At 42.2% G+C, this 12,086-nt stretch overlaps 1 long non-coding RNA gene across 1 annotated transcript in view; it reads right to left on the bottom strand.

Moving 5' to 3' along the window:
• LOC309627396 overlaps positions 1-12,086 on the bottom strand; it is a 174,480-nt gene that overhangs the window by 22,685 nt on the left and 139,709 nt on the right. The window contains exon 2 of the long non-coding RNA XR_014243719.1: positions 5,985-6,083. This is a non-coding gene — a long non-coding RNA (uncharacterized lncRNA). The remainder of the gene's footprint in view (positions 1-5,984; positions 6,084-12,086) is intronic.

Below are 12,086 nucleotides of genomic sequence, written 5' to 3' on the forward strand. Positions count from 1 at the left end.
CACAAGGCCGGGATTTGTCCCTGTTCTGACACAAGGAAGAAGCAATGAGGAAAAGTCATTGCAGAACATGAGACTGTCACTTCTGTGTTTATAAAATGCTCCTTATTTGTACAAGACACTTAGTGGGGCCACACTCAGAGGAGGCTGGAGGAATCCAATGCTTTTGTTTTTGTTTTTACATCTTTATTGGAATATAATTGCTTTACAATGTTGTGTTAATTTCTGCTGTACAACAAAGTGAATCAGCTGTATGTATACATATATCCCCATATCCCTTCCTTCTTGCTTCTCCCTCCCACCCTCCCTATCCCACCCCTCTAGGTGGTCACAAAGCATCGAGCTGATCTCTCTGTGCTATGCAGCAGCTTCCCACTAGCTATCTATTTTACATTTGCAATCCAGTGTTTTGAAGCTCATGTCTTCCTATCTTCCATCATGGACATATATACACTACCAAATGTAAAATAGATAGCTAGTGGGAAGCAGCCACATAGCACAGGGAGATCAGCTCGGTGCTTTGTGACCGCCTGGGGGGGTGGGATGGGGAGGGTGGGAGGGAGGGAGATGCGGGAGGGAGGAGATATGGGAACGTGTGTATATGTGTAGCTGATTCACTTTGTTATAAAGCAGAAACTAACACACCATTGTGAAGCAATTATACTTCGATAAAGATGTTTAAAAATAAATAAATAAATAAATAGACTTGGTGGGTAGAAAGTGGCTTGAGTGATACTCCAAGTAGTAACAATTGGGACTTCCTACCATCTGGCAGAAAAGCCTGCCTCAGAATGAAAATGGATACCGGTTCTTGTGTTTAAATACAAAGAACACTGCAAAGTTTCCTGCAGGCTCTGACAGATCACTGCCAGAATTAAACAGGACTCACCAGTGGCTCCAGAGAGGCCCTTGACTTTCAAGTGGGAAAGACTGATTCACCCCACCCTACTCACAGGGGCCTGGACATCCTGATCATCTTCCGATTATGGGCTTCGGATTCAGTCGGCGGAGGTTCAAACTCTGCCTCTGCATTTGCTACTCATAACTTTTGCCCAAGTACTTTGCTTTTCATGTGTCTCACTTTCCTCATCTATAAAATGGGAATTATAATAGGACCTACCACAAAGGATCATTATGAGGAACAAATGAAATCCTTCCTTTAAAAGTCCTCAATATAACTCAAAATGATGTCTGTCTACAAACATCCATATATCTTTTGGCTTCTAGGTAAACACGAGTTAAAATTTTGCGATTAGCCCGGTGCTTCCAAACTCCCAAGCATCACGGGATGGCCAAGTTATTCCACTTCCCCAAACCTCATTTCCACGTGTATGAAAATAGCAAATGATAGATTACAATAAGCTTCACAGCCTTAAGGTAAGGATCAAATGCAAAAAAATATAGAAATTGTCAAATGACTAAGAATTGGCAGGGATGATTAAAAACCTTCCAAGACAGAAACTGGGCTTCTTGCTGTTTCTTGAGTATGTTGATCATATTCTAACCTCAGACCTTCACCCTCGCTGTGCTCTGTGTCTGGAACTCTCTTCCACCAGAGCTTTCCACGGTTGGCTCCAGCTCAAAGACCAAAGACCACTTCCCTAGAATGGTCTCCCCTGACCACTCTGTATTAGTTAGCCAACACACACACACACACAAACACACACACACACACACACACACACACACACACAAGCTAGTCCCTCGTCCTGCATTATTTTATGAAGCCCACTGATTATAAATATGATGTATTTATTCGTGGTCTATTTGTTCCCTGGCCTATCCCACCCCCACCCCGCTGGAATATAAACTCCTTGAAGACAAGGATTTATTAAGCCCCATCTCCTCTTCAGCTAGAGGAGCAACTGGTGCATAGCAGGTGCTCCATGAATCTTTATTTAATGCACTAAGAATGAATTCAATCCTGTTGACTCTGGTGTGGTGCCAGTTGACACCATGGCTGAAATCTTCTACTTACTTCAGTCTCAAGGTATGAAAGTGGCTTGGTCAAGGTCACCCAAGGACAGTTATTTTCATGCTCTGCTCCCTGGCTCTGCTTCCCAGGCCAGACCTTGCACAATGCCTGACCTGCTCAGCCCTCAGGGCCTTCACCTCCAGCCTAGAGCAGAGTCCTCCCCATACTCCGGATTCCAAACACACAGTACCTCTTTCTATGTGGGCCTTGATGAGGAAAAGCTTGAGAAGCACTGCTCCAGGGGGCCCACGTGATTCCAGAGAGGTGCCCCAGGACCCCGTGGCGTGGCGTGGTGTAGCATGGGGTGGCATGGCAGGAACCCAGGGGCCTGACTCCCTGGGCCCCCCACTTCCTAATTCCAACACAGCCTCTCTGCTTCTTCACTGCTTTGCACAGTGAACGTCTAGAAATTGTGATGTGCAAGAAATGACTCCACAGCAACTTAATTCAAGACCTGAGGGATCTATGCAGAGGCAGATTACATCCTTGGAGACACCCTTGCAGACCCTCTAGAAAAACAAACATCTGTGGCCCTGTGGGTGGGTGCCTCCCTGACTGCATTCCTCTAAATCACAAATGATCCTGCCCCTTGAGTATGGCTCAAGGTCATACTTGAGTACTTAACACCTTAGAATGAATTTATTAGCCCATTTTCTAAGGAGGTGTCAGGAAGCCTCTATCCTAGGGAAGTGACAGGCGACAGAACTGTTGTGCTATGACATGAACAGAAAAGGCTCCAAAAGGGGAGGGGGGGCACCAGAGGCCAATGACCTGTCCCAGTGTCACCCCAGCTCACACAGGTTATTAGATAATGTTGCCCTATTGGCCTTACTCTCTCCCTACACAGACTAGTTGGCCTGAAGCCATTCATGAGCTGGCAGCCGACACTGCGTCCCACGCAATCCTTCTCCACGTATCCTGCCAGTGAAACAGATTTTCAATGGCCTCCGTCTGTGGGCTATTGCTACCCATTCAGGGGTAAATTTCCGGTGCAGGGTGGCATAATGCTTCCCATTAATGATGATATTATTCATGCAGCTAAAATCTGCATGCCCTCAGCTAAATCATTCCCCTGTAGAGGCTGACAACCCTTACTACTCAGAAATCCTTCATTACAGGTAGGTAATGTGTTTGCTAAGTACAGGAGTCTGATGCATGGTAATAGCCTCCCTCATTGTTCCTCTGACTCCTTTAAAACACCAGGGGATTTTTATATGCACGTTTAATCACGAAGCCCAGATTTCTGCTTGCAAGCATCCTGCTCTCAGGGCAGATGACGGGAAGCGGTGCTTTCAAGCTCTCTGTTAGGAGATTCTCATTCATCACAAATATATTCTCCACACATGAAACACTGGAGAATATGTTTGCAGTAGAGATTGTACTCATCCTCAGCGCTATTGACATTTTGAGCCAAATAATTCGTCGTTAGGGGTGGAGTGCTACCCTGTACATCGTAGAATGTTCAGCAGCCTCGCTGGCCTCTACTAGATGCCAGTAACATCCCATCCCCAGTGAGACAACCAAAAGCGTCTACAGACATTGTCAAACATCCCCTCAGGGGCCAAACTGGCCTCAGTGGAGAACCAGTAACATAAAATAAAATGAAAAGAGAGGAGAGATATCCCCTCTTGTTTTAAAGCCCAAAATGTGTAACCCAGTCTACACACAAAGAAACCCACATGGATAGCAAAAAAGCAGGTATTTTTGGTATCAGATAAAGCACTGTCTCTAAGCAGTGACAAGAGGAGGAAAATTAACTTAGGTTTTATTGGTTTTAAATTAAATAATTTAAGAATCCCTAGTTAGAAAGGGTCATAGAGATCATGCAGGACCACTCTCCCATGATATTAATACAAGGGAGAAAACTCAGAAATGGTAAGTAACTTCTGAATGGTCTCACAGTAATGATGGCAGAGACTGGACGAGTTATCCAGGTCCCCAAACTCCAAGTTTTTAACTTATTATTTTTTACATTTATTCATCAAGCATCTATTTTGTATTTAATCCAATGTAAAGTGCAGAGCTCAGGTTTGGAGACAAAAGAAGAAGGGACATATTTCCCAATAATGACAACAGAGACCATTCATCAGGTACCTCTTATGTATCCATGGATGAGGCACTTTAGATCTATCCTGTCATTCAGTCCTCATAAAAAATTCTATGAGGTTGGTACTAGTTCCTCACTGGCAATATTGACAGGTACAGTTAGACACCAGGGCCCTATAACTCACATGACACTTACAAAGCCCAGCATTGTAACTGGAAATATGCCAAGAGTCCTCTAGGAGTGATGTATCTACGAGAGCAGAGAGAAGTCCACCTTCCTCACTGCTGGTAAAGAAACATCACCCATCTGCCAGCTACACATGATGTGTGGCAAAAGAAGGGACAGTTGCAGCAGCACAGAGCTGGTAGATTTTTATGTTAAATAAAGGCAAATTATAAAAAATGCCCTTTTTGTTTGCACCCTTTGAGCTAATTGTATAAGGTCACTGAGCTTCGGTTTCCCTGTTTGTAAAATGAAGACTTTAGGAGGTCCAACAGGCAGTTAGTATGGTAATAAAACATGATCGTCTCTTAAAGTCACCACATGCAGCCCCTTGTAAGAGTGAATGTTCACTAAATGTTAGACTCCTTTCCTCTTCCTAATCTCTCAGTGCCTCAGTTTCCTCATCTATAAAATGGAGATAATAAAGGCAGCTACTTTGTAAAGTTGTGAGGGCTAAGAGGGTATATAAAATGTATAGGGGCTGGAGGTTAATAAATATCAGCTTTAGTTATTTTTGAAAATGTAAATTGTTCTGGAATAACTTTAATGGATAAATCGAAGGTGAGGACTCCCAGATGTACCATAGAGATGAAGTAGCATGCTTTCCTTCCAATACCCACACCGCTTCCAGCCCACTCTATAAATTAATAGGCAAGAAATCTGAGATCCTTAAAAGTGAAATCATTTTCCCAAGATTTCTCAGTAGGCTGGTTGTGCTTTTTTCTGGCGCCCAGACCCAGCTCTTTCTACCTCCTTCTTTTTAACCTCCCATGGGCTACCCTGAACCTAGCCAGAAGTAAGCTGGATGAAAGCAGAAGAAGTGGATGAAGTGGATGAAAAAAGTGATATCCGGGCCACAGACTGTCCATATCGAGGTCCCACTACAAACTTCATCGTGTTGTTATTGAACTTGAAGAGTCAAGATGTGACTAACAGCAGAGGAAAGTCTATACAAACGTTGCTGCAGCTCCCTCTGGCTCTGCTCCATTGGCGACTCCACTGAATCACTCGATTCCCAGTAATTATCACTGCTTCAGAAAGCCTTTCCCTGGCCATTCTGCCAAAAGTAGCATATCTCCCACACCAATTTGTCTCCATCACAACAGGCTGAATGTTCATGTCTTCTCAAAATGTATACGTGGAGACGTAACTCCCAATGGGATGGTATTTGGAGGTGGAGTTTGGGAGGTGATGAGGTCATGAAGGTGTAGCCTTCATGAATGGGACTAGTGCCCTCATAAAAGAGACCCCAGAGAACTCCCTTGCCCCTCCTACCATATGAGGATACAGTGAGAAATCAGCAATCTATGAAACAGGTAGCCGGCCTTCTCCAGATGAGGAATGCCTGGCACCTTGATCTTAGACTTCCTAACCTCCAGAGTTGTGAGCAATAAGTTTCTGTTGTCTACATTATTTATGAGCCACCAGTCTATAGTATTCGTTTATAGCAGCCCAAATGGACTAAGACTCTTGGCCAATGTTATGTTATGTTCTCAGAGGTTTAGGTTCTTCATCTGTGAAGCATCCGGTCAATAAGTGATATTTATCATTATAATTCTGAGCTTGCTTAGGTGTGCACTTCAAGAGGTCAAGCCAACACCAGTGGAGACTTTGGAAATACCCCTTTGAAAGGTAAGAAAAAATGTCATGGAACAGGACTCCACAAATTGCTCTTTCACTGTGCTTGACAGTGTTAAAGCATCTTCCCCAAAGTGCCTTGGTCCCCAAGGACCCCTTACTTACCAGGAGAATCTGCTTCCTCCCTAGTGTGCTCTGCTCATCTTCCTACTCGCATCTGCACCAATTAGAAGGCAGCAGATTGCCAGAGACCCAGGAGACCACCTAGAAGACAGAAACGCCATGCCAAGAACGGGTGAGGCTTTGGAGCTCGTACAGGTAATGGGGTCGAAAATGAAGATGTAGTAGGGGAAGAGGAATTACAACTCTGCTGATTACGCGATGAGGTGAACGGAAATGAAAAACGTGGCATAAATTATTAAGGAAATCTTTGCAGCTCCAGGCAAAGATAACCAGTGAGGAAGCTGGATATCATTAAAGGTTATAGAACCATCAGGCAGCTGTAACATAGGGTCTCACTGTGACACAAAAGAGGGAATTTTACTCCCAGTGTTTTCTATATTTGTTAACGGTTTCTATATTTTAAAAGATGTTTTCGATTCCCTGCTTAGCTGGCTCTGCTCACTGAACAAATATAGGAAATGACTTCAGATTAACACAAAAACACAAGTTTATGCCTATAATCTGAATAATTGAGCTAAAATATTTCGATAAGCCACTTGGATTCTAGATAGTATATTCCAAATAACAATTCAGAGAGCCAACTTCAGAATGTTTTTCTAATCAGCTACGCAGGGACCCTGGACAGAATTCTTAAGTTACCACTGCAGTGTCGAACAATCTGATGAAGAAAGGAGAGGAGATGAAGTAGATTCTGGTAAACAGAAACTACTGTGAAAATTTGCCCCATGTATAGGGGAACTTTCTGGGGAAGGTGTGAGTATATTTACCAACTCATATATTTTTCATTACTTTAAGCTGTGATAGTAGTTTCTCTCCCGATCACACATGCACCACTGAATCGAAATCTCTCTGTCTGTCTGTCTTTTTCTCTCTGTCTTTCTCTCTTTCTGTCTCTCTCTCTGTGTCTCTCTCTTTTACCCAAGCACACTGGTAGTTTGCTGGAAGAAAGATTTTGTGGCTTAGAGGCTGAGTTAGCAAAGGTCATGCAAGATGCACCTGCAGAGGAAAGAAGAGAGCAGAGATACCTCGCAACCCCTGAGAGAGAGTGATTGCCTTAGCTCTCAAAGGCTTTCTCAGCTCCCCCATCTCAGTTCCTAGAAGCCTCGCTGTGCTTCCTGTTCTGTCCAGGGATTACAGGAGAGGGAACCTGCTAATTAACACCCTTCTCATGAGACTCTCCCTCAAACTAGGAGGGTCTCAGGTCTCACAAAGGTAATTAGCTGGTTTATATGAGGCTAGAAGTCTCTTCATCACATTTCTGATAAGTGGCCATTCAGACTCTGCTTGAATACCTCTTGTGACGGCAAACTCATTATCTACTGATGTAGTTCATGCCATTTCTGGGCAGCTCTTCTTGGCCAGGTACATAGGGGGCAATGGGTGCAAATAAACATTTCCATCAATTAATCAATCAACTAATAACATTAAGTCAAGGCTGAGGATGCAGATAGAGCCAGAGCAAGAAAGGCTAATCACAGTCCTATTATATATCCTTCCCCCAAACCCTCTTTCCTACCAGGCTGCTAGCCCATGCACTAAACAATGGATCAGGAAGAATGGAGCTCTTTTTGTCACTTTGGTCTCTGTCAAGATTTGGACCACCAGAAGGACAGTATCAAAAGAAAGACAAGAAATTACTCAGGAAACATTATAAAGCACTGTCTGCCTCCATTAGATTAGAGCTGGGGAGTCATAAAAGTTGCCTTTGTGGCTTTTTTTGTCCGGAGTTCTTTGTGTAAAATTGTGTTTTTTATTCTGGTGACAGAAGTTATATATTTTCATTGTAGAAAATCCAAAAACATGGTAAAGCACAAAGAAGAAAATAAAAATCATCCATAACCCCACTACCTACAGATAAATACTGTCATTTTGGTGTATATGCTTCCAGGGGGTTTTATTTCTTTGCTGTGTTACTTAATTGGGATCATATTTTTCATAGTGTTTTATAATTTGCCTTTATTTAACATAAAAATCTACCATAAACATTTTTCTAAGTTACTAAATTTCTTCTTCAATGCAATCTTTAATGGCTGTAGCATTCATGCACATACAGGTACCATATCTGTTTATACATACTTCTATTTATAGTATATATGTATGCTATTTACTTACATATCTGTTTATAGTGCTATTGATGGGCACTTACGTAGACTATTAATATTACATATGACAGATCAGGAGCTCTGGGACCACAGAGAAAGAGCCCAGAATTTAGACTTAAAGGGTCATGGAGAGTTTCCTGGAGGAAGTGATACTTGAATATTACTTTTCAGATTAGAAGGCACAGTAGCATACATTATCTGTTTAGTCTTCACAGTCGACCAAGGTGGCCTTACCATGTCCCTCCCCTGACGAAACTTTAGACAGATTTCTTCCTGACTGTAAGCCCTGACCTCCCTTCTCTTAAAGCATTTGCTTTAGAAAAACTTGTAAATTCTTTCTTTACTCCTTTTTTTTTATGTTTCAAATTGTAACTCTTTTTTTTTTTTAACATCTTTATTGGAGTATAATTGCTTTACAATGGTGTGTTAGTTTCTGCTTTATAACAAAGTGAATCAGCTATACATATACATATGTTCCCATATCTCTTCCTTCTTGCATCTCACTCTCTCCCACCCTCCCTATCCCACCCCTCTAGGTGGTCACAAACCACCTAGCTGATCTCCCTGTGCTATGCGGCTGCTTCCCACTAGCTATCTATTTTACATTTGATAGTGTATATATGTCCATGCCACTCGCTCACTTTGTCACAGCTTACCCTTCCCCCTCCCCATACCCTCAAGTCCATTCTCTAGTAGATCTGCATCTTTATTCCTGTCTTGCCCCTAGGTTCTTCTGACCATTTTTTTTTTTCTTTTTTTAGATTCCATATATATGTGTTAGCATACGGTATTTGTTTTTCCCTTTCTGACTTACTCACTCTGTGTGACAGTCTCTAGGTCTATCCACCTCACTATAAATAACTCAGTTTTGTTCCTTTTTATGGCTGAGTAATAGTCCATTGTATATATGTGCCACATCTTCTTTATCCATTCATCTGCTGATGGACACTTAGGTTGCTTCCATGTCCTGGCTATGGTAAATAGAGCTGCAATGAACATTGTGGTACATGATTCTTTTTGAATTATGGTTTTCTCAGGGTATATGCCCAGTAGTGGGATTGCTGGGTCATATGGTAGTTCTATTTGTAGTTTTTTAAGGAACCTCCATACTGTTCTCCATAGTGGCTGTATCAGTTTACATTCCCACCAACAGTGCAAGAGGGTTCCCTTTTCTCCACACCCTCTCCAGCATTTATTGTTTCTAGATTTTTTGATGATGGCCATTCTGACCGGTATGAGATGATATCTCGTGTAGTTTTGATTTGCATTTCTCTAATGATTAACACTCCCTAACACCATACACAAAAATAAACTCAAAATGGATTAAAGACCTAAATGTAAGGCCAGACACTATCAAACTCTTAGAGGAAAACATAGGCAGAACACTCTATGACATAAATCACAGCAAGATCCTTTTTGACCAACCTCCTAGAGAAATGGAAATAAAAACAAAAATAAACAAATGGGACCTAGTGAAACTTAAAAGCTTTTGCACAGCAAAGGAAACCATAAGCAAGACCAAAAGACAACCCTCAGAATGGGAGAAAATATTTGCAAATGAAGCAACTGACAAAGGATTAATCTCCAAAATTTACAAGCAGCTCATGAAGCTCAATAACAAAAAAACAAACAACCCAATCCAAAAATGGGCAGAAGACCTAAATAGACATTTCTCCAAAGAAGATATACAGATTGCCAACAAACACATGAAAGAATGCTCAACATCTTTTCTCCTTTGAGATGTAAATCTTTTTAAAGGCTTCCTGCCAGTTTTAGGGACCAAGAAGGTCTTTCTCAAGGACCTGGGAGCCATCCCTTGGAAATGTAATCTTGGAGGAAGGGGATGGCCCTATCTCTCAGTTTCTCTGGGAGGGTAGGAGCCTAACTTTGGCAGACACCTTTCTCCAAGCTGTAAAACTACCTCCTGTCATGAAGATATGGGAAACTTTATTTTTCCTTTCAGTGAAACCAATTAGCAAATGAGGATGGCCTGGGATCCTCCCGTCCCAGCTCTTAAAAGCGCTCTAGCCCTTGGCTTCAGCAGAGTTAAACTCAGACTGTGTTCCGGCCTCTCTTCCCTGTTGGAATAGTCTTCAGTAGGGTCTTCCTTGCCTGTTAAACAACTTTTGCTTTAACACCATGAAAGTCTTAAAAGGTGTCACATCCAAGTGTGCAGGTGAGGAAAACATGCCTGCAAGAGAAGTAACCCAGCTAGGAAATTTGTGAGCACCTAGAATGGATGTTGGTCAAGTTTTTGCTTGCTCTTTGAATTCCCACATGCTGTGCTGATACAAAGAAGTTGAGATTAACTGGAGTGGTTGAATTATACTAATGAGAGTCCTGAGAGCTGGCTGGTTCCTCCGTGGCTTCTTCACCCACAAAATGAGAGCAATAATAGTACCAAGATTGTAGTACAGAGTTGTTGTGAAGGTGAAATGAGTTAGCACATGAAAAGTGGCAGTTCCTGGCACGTAGAGAGTGTTGTTCTTGTGAATATCATTATCATTATTACCATGGAAAAGCACTGATTTTAGATTCAGAATAGACTGGGATCGAATGCCAGCTGCATCACTTACTGGGTGGGTGAATTAGGCAATTAACTTGTGTCCTTATAGATTGTTCAAAGGTTTAAATTAAGTAGTACATGCAAAGCAAATCATTTACATTGGTGCTGTGGTGGACAGAATTCTAAAACGGCCTTTAAGGTTTCTGGTACCAAGTTATTCACTTAAACACTAATCTATAACCTGTAACCTATAATCTATAATGCTTTATAGGTGCTGCTTATAACGGAATTTTGCAAATGTAATTAAAGTCCCAAATCAGTTAACCTTAAAATACAAAGATAACTGGATAAGCATAATCTAATCACACGCCATTTAAAAGCAAAAATTTTCTCTGCTGGTCGAAGAAGAGAAAGTCAGAGAGAATCCGAAAGTGAGGAGGATTCAATATGCAGTTGATGTCTGAAGATGAAGGGGGACACACGGAAGGACCCAAGAGCAGCCTCCTGGAGCTGAGGGTGACCCCAGACCACAGCCAGCAAGAAACCATTCCTACATTCCAAGGAACCTACACTCCAAAGAACCGAATTCTCCCAGCAACCCAAATAAGCATTAAAGTAGACTCTTCCCCACATCCCACAGATGAGAGCATAGCTTGGCCTATATCTTGATTTCAGCCTATAAGACTGTAAGAAGGCAGCCAAACTCCCCTCCACCACCACGCTACCCTGCCACCGCCAACTTCTGACCTACAGAACCGTGAGATAATAAACGAGGGTCGTGTTAAGCCACTACATTTGTGGTCATTTACTATGCATCAATAAAAAACTAACACAGTCCATTAGTTACATAGGAAGTTTCTTTTTTTACCCCAAACCTCTTTTAACCACTGTCAAACCCAGTTCAAAGGTGGATCCAGGGGCAGCTATGTAACACACTTTTTCCTGGGTGCCAATATCCCCTGACCCGAGGTCAAAGTACTACATTACCCCCCAAAGGACACCCTGGCCGCACAGGTGGATGCCCTGGTTAAAAGTATAGGGCAGCCTCAAGAGTCCCTTTGAAATTATACTTGCTTTTCAAGTCTCAGCACCAGGGCGCTAAAGAGATCAGACTGTTTTCAAACTTGAGAATCACAGGCAAGTCCATTTGTTCCTTTTTATTGACATTTCTGACCTTGCTGGAAAACATGTTATGTTTTGCTATAAAAATTATCAGAGAGTACAGCTTGCTGAGTGATATTTTATATTAAAGGACAGAGCACTCAAGGCCACTCTCCTTGAAGGAGTCCTACTGCCACTAAAAATCTCTAGGATCTTGGTGAGACATTTTTCCCCCTAATGTCAAGTCCACCTTTTTAACTGGGCCTCAGTGTTAGCAAGTAATTCAGTAGATGGAACCATAGTGTGACATTTTCTTGATTGAATCTCTCCAGCAAGCTTAGGTGCAGTTTTAAATCTAAAAGTAAAGTCTTAGGC

This window comes from Balaenoptera borealis (genome assembly GCF_965194805.1).
Source record: "Balaenoptera borealis genome assembly, chromosome: 4".
NCBI classification, from domain to species: domain Eukaryota; kingdom Metazoa; phylum Chordata; class Mammalia; order Artiodactyla; family Balaenopteridae; genus Balaenoptera; species Balaenoptera borealis.